At 43.7% G+C, this 13431-nt stretch overlaps 1 protein-coding gene across 4 annotated transcripts in view; it reads left to right on the forward strand.

The window, feature by feature from the left end:
* ccdc85cb (coiled-coil domain containing 85C, b) overlaps window positions 1-13431 on the forward strand; it is a 43565-nt gene that overhangs the window by 17054 nt on the left and 13080 nt on the right. The window lies entirely within an intron of this gene.

The raw sequence follows: 13431 nt of genomic DNA on the forward strand, positions 1-13431 counted from the left end.
GAGCCATGCTGCACTGTAGTTTTCATCAGATTGATTCAGGGCAGGTTAACCATCTGGCTATAAACCAATAGTCTCCTAATGGAATTTGTTCCTGTGATTCTCCTCTGTGTGTGTGTGTGTGTGTGTGTGTGTGCGTGGTTTTGCCCCCCTGTACAAGCTACACTAATAAACCTAATGGCTATAAAGTCAGAGGTGGGGTTTAGGCCTATTAAAAGGATGGAGCGTTTCAGTGCTGCAGTGGCATCTATAGAATGGGGACCTGTATGATGTACAACAGTATAGTGTATAATGACATTTAGAACCCCTCCCTATGCACTGCACTACAGGATATATATAATACTATAATCCACTCCATCATCCGATCAAACGTAATGCCCTAAATTTAAACTTGTTCGACATGGGCAGCAGCAGCAGTGGTAAATGTCATTATTGCCCTAAGGGTGGAGAAAGGGTTGATGTTTGTAACAACGCTGCTTGATGAAGCCATTCATTATCTGATATTAAATGTTAACTGATGTGATTGGTGTGATAATTAGAGTTAGGCTGCTGCTTGTCTAATTGATTCTATACTTTATTGAGTGCTCACACACATTCTGCCAGTACAGTGTGTGTGCCTTAGGGGGACCAAAAGGGGACGTATTATGCAAAATGCACTTGTTAATGTCTTCTCAAAATAAAACCATGTGCCCCCTTTGCATCTAGAGACTGACAAACGATGAGAAAAGACCGTCGTCTTTCTTTTTCTTCTGCTCCGCCTTTCAGCAAATGCGTGTGAAAATACTCCGTCTAGATTTGGCCCCGCTTGTGTCGTCACACGCAGGGATCTTTTGAACATGTGACCTCCATCAGGCCTTCAGCACGCAAACCCGTCCTGCCCACTGAAAACCTGAATCTACCTCGCCGCCTGCCATTGTTGTTCTCTCGCTAATGGTACCTCTGATACGAGCAAAGCATACAGATTGTGCTGTTGTTGGGTGCAAAAACCTACACGACAGTCTTCATGTCCACTCATCATGTGAGGAAGTGAAGACCCAGCGAAATCTGACGTGCGACTGCAAACACGACTGGTACTGCTTTCTTAACTGGGATAACAGTACAAGCTCAAGGATGGATCAGTAGTAGCTGTCCGTGACCTGACTTCAGACTTGGAAGTTGTAGGTTCTGTTGTGTTTTTTGTCTGCCAGGTTTGTCTGTTGAACCGGGGGAAGCGTGATGCTCAGCTAATGTCCTATTCAGATATGACTGAGCTGATGCAGGAGTTGGTGAGCAGTGTTTTCTCAGGCCTGAAAATGAGCATGAAATGTCTCTGTCTCTCTGGAGCTGTCTCACAACTATCTGCAAATTAGGATTTTGCCACTATGAGGATTGCACTCAGAAATTAAGCTTTTTTTTTAGTATGCACATGAAACCATTTTTCTTTTTCTTAATTTGTCTTCTTTTCCTGTGTAAACTCTACATACTTAAAGCCTACTTAGAACTGAGCATGTAGCATGGAATTGGGACACAGGTGTTGTCTTTACGGCAACCCTGATGACTTTTTATCCGACCCAGACCGAGCTGTTACAACACTGATACCCTTGATGATTTTAAACCTTTACAGCTCCAACATTATACGAGAGGAAGACTTTTTCTGAAACACATGAAGAATTATTCAGACGCTACCGTAAAGTATTCATTTTGGAGGGCATGCTTTGTTCCAGGTCAGTTTAAAGTGGAGACAATTATACAAGATCAGACACCTTGGGAATGCTTGGCAGCTCCAATCAAACAAGACGTGTTGAGAAAGTATGTTGTCGGTGCAGCCCGGCAGACCTAACATTTGCTTGTCAGGGCTCGCAAAGTTTACCTCTAAAACGGTCGCTGGCATTCACGCTCACTTGACTCTTCCTCTCTGTGATGTTTCACACCTCTGACTTCATCTTTCACACTCACAAACATACATGGATGCATGTGTGCTTTCTCTCTTTCTCTGTCTGAGGCTGCTTGCCGTCGGCGAGGGGAAAGGGAGTGTGCGCAGACACTTGGAAGATTAAAATGTTATTTTGCTGCTGCTGCTTCTTACAAGAAGATTTTATGTTGTGTGGGGGGGGTGGTGGTTAAAAATAGCCTGTGTGTGTGTGTGTGTGTTAGCATTCACTGTTTGGGTATGTTTCAGACTGGTTTGCCCTCCAGATGAAGATATCTGCGACTCAAAATGAGATGCATTGGGAATGTTTTGCCAGTAGGTCGAAGTGATTTCGAGTTGAAAAATCACTCAGAAAAAGTCTCAAGGGATGAATTCAGTGACATGGATAATGAGTCCTTGTTTTCTTTTGTAGTACAGACCTGGATGAAGCTGCGCAGTCGAGCCCTGAGCCAGCGCTAACCATTCATAATGGGATGTAATAGAATTCCCTTGGTTATTCTGCCTGTTTCTGTCCTGTCTGCACAGTATCTCTCGTCTCCCTACCCCTACTGTATGTGCGTCTCGCTCTCGTTCTCCTGTTTCCTTTCTAATGGCCTCTTTCCCGACGACTGCAGAGTATATGCGCTGTCGCCTTTGCTTAGTCTCACCACATCTCAAAACGCTGCTGTCTGGGCGAGTCAAAGGCTATGGAGCTCCAGTCCAACATCAATCCAGTTTTAGCCGTGGTTGGGATGAGATAAGTGTCTATCTGCACAGCTCTTACGTAAGATGTCGTTCTCTTTGTGGCAATTACTGTGCTAATAGCCCTTTGGAGATCCCTTTTATCCATCAGTGCTCTGTTAATAGTTGATAAAGCTCCAGATGTCACCAGTGAATGGATGTGATTTTTGTTTCTCCGAGTCATTTCATTTGAGAGCTTTGTCCTCTTACTGTTAGAAATCTTTCCAGTAATGGCACAGGAAATTACCTTTTGAGGTTTATTCTTACTAGTGGTCCTTTGCAGGGGAACTTTGGGGATTTCGTCCATGTTGTTACCGGTAATGCTGTGTTTAGACATACAGTCAACCAAAACACTGGAGCAAGATGGATTTTGTCTGCAGTTGATTGAAATAACAGAGCCACAAGTTGAATCTTGCCTGCTCTTCCTTTCTCTCTGATTTGCATTAGACTTGCAATCAGAGACGGTTATTATTCATGTAAACAGTAATGAAGCCACTAGATGATGTCACTGGAAAGAAAAGGTTATTTTCACTGGTCTGGAAGAAGCCCCGGTTGGCGGATTGCATCAGAGCCCACATGGCAGATGGGATTTTCAGAGGCCGATAATAAAGGGGTTTCAGGGTTATACTTATTGAAGGAACATTCTCTGTATTTACCATCTAACTGCTAAGCTGTTAGACTCTGCTTACATAAGCACAACCTTTGCCAGCTCAGCAGTCAGTCAGACAGGCTTTTTAAAGGAATGAGGAGGTATGCAGATTTATGCAAATCAGGTTGCCATGGGGTTTGTGGTGGTGAAACCGTGGTAACAGGGAGAGGAATGAGGTTAAAGAGGGCCATGGGCTCCGGGAGGACGTTCTCTACCCATAATGCCCTCTGGTGTTTGTTTACACACTGTGGTGGGTTGTGGGCTGAGCGAGGTAAAGCCAGCCGTCTCTTAAACATCGTCTGCGAAGCCTCTCATGGATATCATGCTGATGACATCCAGACGTTTATAGGCATCATATCTGTGGATCTCGTGAAGTTAAACTGCTGTTTCAGTTCTCCAAATGTTTTTGTTGAAGAGGGCACGATTTAACTCCCAATTTTAGTCGGTAAATAATCATAATTCCTGCTAGCAAAAGACATGTAATCCCCCACAACAGAACAGCCCGTCTAAATAGCTGTATGATAGTGAAATGTGTTTAGACAAAAGGGTTTGTACAGTGTTGTGCACTGCCATTTCAAAACAAAGAAGGGTAACGCATTGTTGTGTTGAGTCCACATGGATTTGCCATTTTGTTCTTCTGCGCAACGGGTTGACTGATCTAGAGGAATGTAGTGTCCCATCCCTAAATCAGTCAAGAGTTATGACCCTTGACATTCAGTGTCAAGGGCCATGAGTGTCGCTGAGTGTGACGTATTAAGAAGCTTTATGGCTCCCCGAGAGATAAGAAAATGCTTTTTAGTATGTTTTTACACAGAAGCTCAGGCTCAGTGTAGTATTAATAGTTCTGTAGTCGAGGTCTGATACTCTGTAGATTGTTTGGGTCCTGAGTTTATTCATGTGCTTAACACAGATTTGATAGATGGTTAAAAAACGTCATCTGCAATGTAATTTAACATACACAACTGGTTTTCCTGTTGCCAAACAATAGCTCATAGCAGTCCCTCTGCAAATGTCGCTAATCTTTACTTCATGAACAGTAATTAAGACTGTGGACCAAATATAAAGCCACTGCTTTGATATCATGGGATTAATCCCAACTGGCTGCCAGATTGCCATTCTTCTAGCCCAATCAAAAGATTAAGGGCATAGGACACAAGCCTCACGACAGGCCTGATCATCTACCAAACAAACTGTGGCACTGCTGTTTGATGCTCACGTTATTGTCAAGCAGTGCGTATTTTTTTAAGTTTTCATTTGTCACACTCAAAAGTTTCAGTAACCCCTGCACATAATCATCACATTATAAGTGGGCTTGTTATTTACGGATCACATCCACACATTAACACATGGGCTCATAACGTACGTAATCATAGACGCTCACCAACATCACACATGCACAGACACATTTGCAGCCAGCCGCACACAGCTGCAGGCGTGCGAAGGCGTCCGCTGACCCTGCAAGGGTGGTGACGACGAGCTGAGGAGACAGGAGAGGGACGCATCACTTTGCCGGACAGGATGTGTGATAGCAAGGAGACACACGTCTGGGTCGCTGTCGGCCAGAGCACCTATAAATAAACTAGCTCCCTGCCTGTCCCTCTCTCTGTCTCTCCCACTAAGGATGTTGACAGACCGATCAATAGCTAGACATGAGAGATGCACACTGGTCTTCAATTTCCACTTGATAGACATTAACAAGCCCCAGCTGACCTCTACACAACTATAAAAGACTACAGTGGGCGTAATTGCATACATAACATGCTGTGGTTATTGTGTGTAATTAGATTAAATCAATAGTGATTATTCATCAACTTCCCTTTGTTTTATCCAGACAGACAGATTGATTTATGAAGGGAAATATGAGAGGAAATGAGGTTCATCCTGGATGCGGGGAGCAGCTGTTTTGTAATGTGTTTACACTGAACTCTTCTGGGCAAATGGAGAATGTTTGCTCATAGCAGAACACAGTATCACTGAAGGGGGATATATGCTATCTGTTTGTGACACATTATGTGTCAGCCCCACGACTGACTGGGTGTAGCCCTCGACTTACTTAGTGTCCTCCTCCCCCAACCCCCCTGCAACCCTTAAAGATAAGCACTATAGAGAATGAATGAATGAATGAATGTGTGTGACACCCCATTTAAGTTCTTCAGCTTTCAGGTCGGGAAGCTTGACTATCATTTATAGGGCATTTCTACTGCAGAGGCTTCCTCAGGGGACTAAGAACCATTTAAGGAACCATTTGGTGAACTTTGCCTGGGTTTTGCCAGAGATAGCATAAAAAAGTCCCTGCCCTGAGTGGTAGCACTTTGTTAATGATTAGACTGAGCGAAGCTCTGAACTGATAATTTCATTACAGATTAATCTGCTATGTCTTTGTGATATTATTGTACTGTACTACTTCTTTGATCTACAAGTGATGCTGGAGTTTTGACCTCTTCAGACTATTTCCCTCCTCTATGCACCTTGAAAGCAAAGCCAGAAATCCATACTCCCATAAAAATGCCAATTTTCCAGGTTCCACAAAAATCTCCCAGAATGCAAGTCGATGTATCAGGATTACTTTTTTTGTCTGACTGAAAGTAAAAAAAAAACAAGGCTACTCAATTTACTATTGTATGCCACAAAGAAAAGCCACAAATTGAGAAATTAGGACTGCTAAATGTTTTTACATATTTGCTTAATCTAAGGTCTTAAAGTTAACTTTTTAATTTTAGCCGAAAAGAGAAGGATAATAGTCAGAAACCACTGGTTCAATTTGAGCAGTCCTGTTTCTGCTGCAGGACCTAACAGGGCTTCACAAAACTATGACACTGGCGTGATGAACAGAGGAGTTCTGAATATTTGAGCCACTAAAAACTTGCTAAGGCTAAATTTCTTCCAGCAGTTTTGCATTTGACACAGACAGTTTCTCATATGGTCTGTTACATCACGCTCGTGGGAAAAATGCATTCAGTGCTGAGTTAAAACCTGACTGAGCTGTCCCTGTTTGTCAGTAAGCCCTGATTGGCCATGCTGCTGACAAGCGGCAAATGATTAAAAAGCTGATTTCACCTGGTCAGTGTTTAAAAGTTGTTGATACACCCAAACCGTCCTTTTGAAGTGTAATCCATTTGGTGCTTTAACTTTCACACTAGTCACTCAGCATGAGTTGTCTCTCTTCAAGCATAAAGTAATACTGTGCTGTTAACAAACGCAGAGAAAAATACACACACACACACACTTACAAACATTCACATGCACAAAAACCATGCATGCTTCCTCCAGAGCACAGTCACACACACACACACACACACACACACACAGAGTGCGTGGGGAGGTGAGGCGCTCTCTCCCTTAGAGCGGGTGCCATGTCTTGTCAGATAGGGTTAGCTCCCCGCCAGCTGATGAGCCAGTCGAGCCTTTGAAGCCCTTCCAGGGGCCCGTGGTTTACGTGCTTGGGTTGCCAGGTTCTGCCATCCCCCTCATTAATGCAGCATGGGTGCCCACTTAACTTGTTCGTCTCTGTTCCTCTGGTCGGCTTGCCCTGGCTATGACCGAGCGCTGGGCAGCCAAGCAGAGGAGGCACACACACACACACACACACACACACACAAATACACGTGTTGACACACCTCAGCTTGCTGGCCAAGTACATGCATGTATTCACACATACAGTTCATAGAAAATGGTTTTAGGTACAGGTGCAAGTGCATTAGACTCATGCATACATGAAGTGTGTGAAGCTGTGACAATTAGTCGATATGTTGAAACCCCTGCCTTCAAATAACAATCATCCAATCATACTACAGCTTAGGAACTGTAAGTCGGCTGGGCAGCCCTGTGTAGGCTTGGATTTCTTCACACGCCAAAGTGTGCAAGGAGCTGTAGTAAGAGACACTTGGTATCTAAAGAGGTTGGAAGGTGGTTTCCATTTTCACTGCCTTTCCAGAGCCAAAAATACAAGAGCAAGTCTGGCTGCTCTAAAACAAGGTGTAAGCTTTATGTCCAGCTGACAGGCTTACTGTCTACAGTAGTAGTGTTACTACCAAAGCCACGGAGCGTATCATTAGCAAACAAGGAGGTGCTTGTGTTACAAAAAAGCCCCGTTGATGACCATCATATTAAGTGTGTGGGAACTGGATCTGGATGTTTCTGTATTAAGTTAAGGAAAAATGTTAGCAGCTCTTTCCTTCTTGTTAGTGATTTTAGGGAAGTTTACACTCAAACATTTGCTGTTCACTGTAAATTGAATATAAAAAAAACCCAGCAATTTGAAGCTGATGAACATTTTCTAACATTTTATGGACTAAATGATCCTTAAAATGATAAACAGGGCAAACCAATGATTAAAATAACTGTATGTTGCAGGACGATATGTAACAGCAACTCTTCCTTTCTGTCCAACCCTGCTCACCTGACTGGCACCAAGTTCTGACTAGAGCCAGCGGTGCCTCGCTCCTTCTTTGTTTAACTCTTCACATCCCTTTTCCCTCCCTGTTTTCAGTTTTCAAAGTGGGCCTCAGTCAAATTCCTAGATTTTTCCAGAGGTTTTTGAAGTTGCTGGTTAATGGAGATGTATTTGTATGATAAATTAGACTTTCTGTAGCGAGTGAGGTCAAGTTACATGGAACTCACTGTACTTTGACTTGGGTGTTGGTGCAAAGAAAGGAGAGAGAGACTGTTTAGACTGTTTCTGCTCTTTCTTCAACATCTTGAGGTAATTGACCCAACCTCCTGCCTTGAGCACACACACTCACACACATGCAGTATGATCACAGATGGGTTTAAAAATCCCCTCCCTCACACAAACCCTCTTGTTTGCTCTCCCTCCCACACACACACACACACACACACACACACACAGTCACCGTAGACACCCATGCAACCGACATGCATTCCCTATCTCATAAATGCTGCACATAAGCACTCATTCATAGTCCACGCACACATAGAAATATCGCTGAGAGAATATCCATGTCTCTGTGCTAAAACACTGCGATACAGCTGTGAATAGGAGATGAAAGCCAGAGCCGAGCCAAGAATAATAAAAGCAGAGTGATTTCAATTCACTGCAGGCGTCTACGGGCCATGGGATATGACTTGAAAACATATGGGAAGCTTGGTCCTTTTTAACCATACAGTTTTACTAAAGCTACTTTGATGCAAAGACCTTGGAGTCAACAGCACAGAGGCTGCTTTTGCTCTAATTACAACATTCTCATCAGTATCGTCTAAATGCCAAGTGGAAATTTGTACACGTGTGTACTGATTTTAACACCAGCCATCCTAATTGTTGCAGCACGTCTTTACCAGCATGCCTGGCTCAATGATTTCAGCCTGCACGTCCCACTTTGCTCCTTTTAAAAATGGCCCCGTGTGACCCCCAATAAACTTCGTCCCACTGACTGCCCCATACCGGGAGCTGAAGTATATTTAGAAAGGGCGTCACAAAGCAAGAACAAATGTAGGAACGGAAAGGCAAACTAAAAATGCAAGGAAGAGAGCAGAACTTTTAAAAATATTTATAAGTGCCTTATCCAAAATCAAGCACTTAAAGGAAACTTTTCAACCAGATTTTTATCATGACAATGTGGGCAGCATATACAAATGAACAATGTTTAACTTCCCTCCATTTTGCACAGCCAGAGCTCCTCTCTCGTGTGCCAGAAAAAGGAAACGCATAATCCGATAGATTTTTGCTGGAATCCTTGAGGCTACTTATATGAGCCAGAATACAGTGGGGTATGGAAGAGGAAGAGGCCGCGCCGAGAGTCTAGCATCTCTAACCAACAAGTATAAACACCCAGTGCATTCTGATTGGGTAGTTTTTCTGCCTTTTGAACAAAAGGGAATACCGCAGCCCTTTTTTTTTCCAGTGGTAAAATAATTCTTTTAAGCAGCATACCTGTGGTTAATCATGTCTATAAACTTCAAATTCTATAAACTACATTAACACATATGTGAACACTCTGGCAAAACACATTCACACTTCTTAAATGCAGCCACATGTTTCCATTCATTTTGTATGATGAGCTGGCAGCATCCTTAATTTTCGGTTTAACGTATCACATGAAAAATTCTTAAGAAAGCTACATAATTTCCCTAAGCAGCTGGGCTCTGCAGTTTTCAGCAAAAGTTAATCAAATAGGCGTAAGTAGTGCATATGTTGGGGACTATCTTCAGTTGCAGATTGGATGCAGTGAGGAGTATTAACAGCAGCAGGACGGCAATATGTGGGAGCCACTCAGTGTCCATGTTCGCTGTCATGAAGGTCGTTAAGGAGTGCCTGCTATTCATAGCACAGGGAAATGAACAGAAATCAGTGGCTGTCTGGACTGGTAGAATAATGCATTGAGAAATCTTGAACTGTGCAGCATGCGTTTGAATGTTCAGCAAAACAAAGTGATCCTCTAAAGTCTATGATGTTGATCTGACAAAACTAACCCATCTCAAGGGCCTCTTACTAGCTTTTCCGTTCTCTCAACACAGTCTTCTCTTGCAGATGGATTTTCCTATCCATGTCAACTGATGGCGCACGCATTACACGGCTGATCAGCAACAGGGGGGGTCACACATTATAAAACCTTTCAACAGGAGGAAATGATGTGATGCCGTGTGTGGGTCAGGGTTCTTGTTTTTTTTCCTCATTGGCTGTAGCTTGTTGCATGGCTCCAGATTTTTAGCCTGCTTGATGATTTTGGGGCGTTGGCCAGACGAGCTCTCGGGGAGCTCTCTGATCACGTCTTTGATCAGTTCACACACAGTGTAAGCAAGCTCTGATTTGCCTGTGATCCAGGACAATTGTTGGCAATCTTGGAAAAACTGTCAGCGAGTGGAAAATTAGGGCTACAGTCGTTTAGCGTGAACTCAGCAAACTGAGCAAACTTGATCCACTGATGACGACTGTGTAAAACACTTGGAAGCTCTGGAAAAGGATATGTTGGGATTTCGTCAAACTAATTTCTCCAAGGTGAAGCATAAACTTGCTGATCTTTCAAAATACTTCTTCTCTTTTTTGCTTTTTTCCCTGTAACACATCAACAACACAACATCCTCTGCAGTTTTAGTTCTGCAGTTGTTTTCATTTGCAACTTGCGAACAATGTGATGCTGATTAACGGTGCAGAAGCAAAGCGAGCTGTGGTGGACATATGAAGATGGAACAGGACACAAAGAAGACCAGCTGAGGTCATGACCCTCAGAGGGCTGCATCAAGTTTTTGGGACCTTGGCTTTATTTCTGTTAAACTTATCTGGAAATAGTAATGAGAAAATAATCCCTCCAAAAAATCTAAGTCAACCAACAGACCAGTTTCCAAAAAGAAGAACAAAGGATAGAAGAGTTAAAGCAGAAGGATGCAATAAAACAGAAAGAGAGGGAAACTGGGAGTGGAGCAGAGTTAAGGAGGGAGTGGCCGCTGGAAGTAGGTCACAGCGGCACTGATGTGATACAAAGTGACGTGCAGAGAGGGGGGACGGACTCGCGCCACTGTCTGCGTCACCTTTTGTCCTGCTCACACACACATACACACACATGCTCTCACATTAAGAGCTCTCACATGCTCTCAATTCGTTGGGTAAACAACAATTGTTCAGAGACAAAAATAGCTTACTTGTGCATTGTAAGAACAAGGTCCCCCCCTTTCAGCCCTCTCTTTCTCTTTGTCTCTCTCTCTCTGTATTTACTGCTTAGCTGGCCACTTTTACTCTCCCACCACTTCACAGCGCCTTGTACTCACTTCATCAGCTTTTAAGATCGCATTCAGGTTATGCATAAGTGATAACGGCCTCTCCCTGGGTGCTTGTTGTGTATAAAAGAGTAGATGCAGAGCTGAGTTTTGCAGGGTAATTATTTTGGCTCGGCTACACGATCCCCGTATGATCTGTAGCTCTTCCTCCAGCTTCATGGAGGAGCAGTGAAGAGAGGATGTGAAGCCGGAGGGATGGAGGGGATAAAAGGATGGAGGAGTGGCAGGAGAGCCAGGGAGCAGTTTAATTGCCTGACCCCTCTCCCACTAGGATGACTCTCCGGAGCCGGGTGTTAAAGAGAGGGTGACGGCTGGATTCTCCCTGGAGATCCCTGCAGATCCCTGCAGCTCCGTGCATGTCTACAGTGTGTTATAGTGTGTTATTGTGTGTGTGTGTGTGTGTGTGTAGGGGGAGGTGTCGAGACATTTTATGCATGTTGTGTGTTCCCGCGAATGTTCCCACGGCAGATCTGCGCATATTTAAGCAGGACCACTTAATCATGTCATGTGTGATGCTGAAGTGATGCTTTGTGAGATTTAACGTAACCCCCTATAACACATCAAAGGCTTATAGATGGAGAGGGGAAGGGAGAGATGGTGCTGTAAAGACTGCTCATGACAGTGGGACTCCTCACTTCAGGCCAGCTTGGGGTTTCTCCAGTCCAATACAATGTGTCTGAGCTATATATCAATATTCATCTTTGATTGTTTGTCTTGATTTTTGTTTAATTGGTTCTAAGGAGATAAAAAATAAGCCTGTCAGACTCAGATGACTTTTGAGTTTATTGGATTACTGACGGCTAGATCCCAATCTCTGTAAGTAATCTAAATATAAACACCACTGAGGGGAAAAAAAGCAATGAAAATTCATTTTCTGTCCTCCCCCTCTTTCTGAGGCTTCTCTCTTTGTTGTTTGAGCGTGCTGGTGATGACTGAAGGCTAAGGAACCTTCATCCTAATCGGCTTGAGATCTGGCCGCAAGTCAGGCCAGCAGATGAATCCAGATTAGAGGGTCACAAGGCAGGAAGAGAGGATTAACAGCTCTGGCCACTGCAGCCTCCTCCTCTAGCTGTCCAACCGTTGTCTAACCAGGCGAGTGACAGCACAGTCTGCACCGGCCCTCCAAAAAAAGTACTTCTCAGGCTAACATCTATGTTACCCTTCTTTCTCTAATCTATGATCCTGGTTGTGGAAACTGTGTTTCACATAATGTTTTAGAATTCAGCATCCTGACCATACCCTGCTACCTGAAGAGTATGTAAACACAATGTAAGTTCACCTTTGTGTTAAACAAGATTGTAGCTATTACCTGCATTTGTATGTGCAAGTGTGTGTTATTGCAAACGTACAGAATCCAGGCTTCCACTGAGGTGTTATTAATGTTAGATTTCTGCAGAATAGCGCCCTCTGGTTGCAGAGCACTAATCAACCAGGTTACATGAATAACAGGCTGGTTAAACTTGTTGGGGGCAGTTAAGTGTATATAAAGTAAGGTCAGAGTTACCTCCCTGATTTAACGCGCTGTGGTTTTATGTGTGTGCGGTACCCAACAGCATCGACTTCTCATCTACATCTTAACTCAACGCAGCGTTTTCATCAGCAGCCTCCCCACTGGCTTTGTTATTTCCCCATCACCCTCTCCTCTCTCTGTACTTCCACTTAGAAAACAAAATAAAATAAAGCTGTGTGCGCAGTGGTGTGCTCCTGACTTGGTTGCCAGGGTGGGTTCTGTGCGTACCTCTGCTTTGATCTCACTGTAAATTAAACATGCCTTTTTAGATCACAGGCTCTGTGCCACCTACTGAGTCAATCTGCACCTCCGCTCCTCACACGGCTCCTGTCCCTGGTTTGAACTCGGCAGAGTTGATTCATGTTAACGCACAATGCTGCTCAACAACAGTTGAGGGACTCTCTGGGGAGCAATTAGGCCTCAGTTACGTTGTTTTTCAGATGTATACTGTATGGATCTCAAAGTATAACACTGGTGTCTGTTTCACAATGAATGAGTGGTGCAGGAGAATGTGGGCCAAACTGGGAAATGGCCCCAGTCAAGTATGAGGTCAAAAGATAGGTCAAGCACTGCTAATCTGGGTGGGAACGCTCAGAGCCTGACCCCTGACATCAGGCTACAACTAGTTTTTATAGCACAGGAGGGCTTTTTACAAGGCGCCATAAACAGTGGATGAATTTGCAGAAGAACACCAGTAGTAGTAAACAGTTTACCCAAAAGCCATCAGGGCCTCTCCTTGACCTGCTGATGCTTAGACTAGAAATGGAAACATGTGAGTGCAGTATACCAATTCTGCGTACTGTTTTTGGGTTGCAAAAGAATTAAGTCAAGAGTTTCAAAGTAAAAGATCCCTGTCAAATAAATATACATTCATATGATATTCATGTATACATTTTACACTTTAACCTCAATGTG

The sequence above is a fragment of the Pempheris klunzingeri genome, chromosome 18, assembly GCF_042242105.1.
Source record: "Pempheris klunzingeri isolate RE-2024b chromosome 18, fPemKlu1.hap1, whole genome shotgun sequence".
Taxonomy (NCBI): Eukaryota; Metazoa; Chordata; class Actinopteri; order Acropomatiformes; family Pempheridae; genus Pempheris; species Pempheris klunzingeri.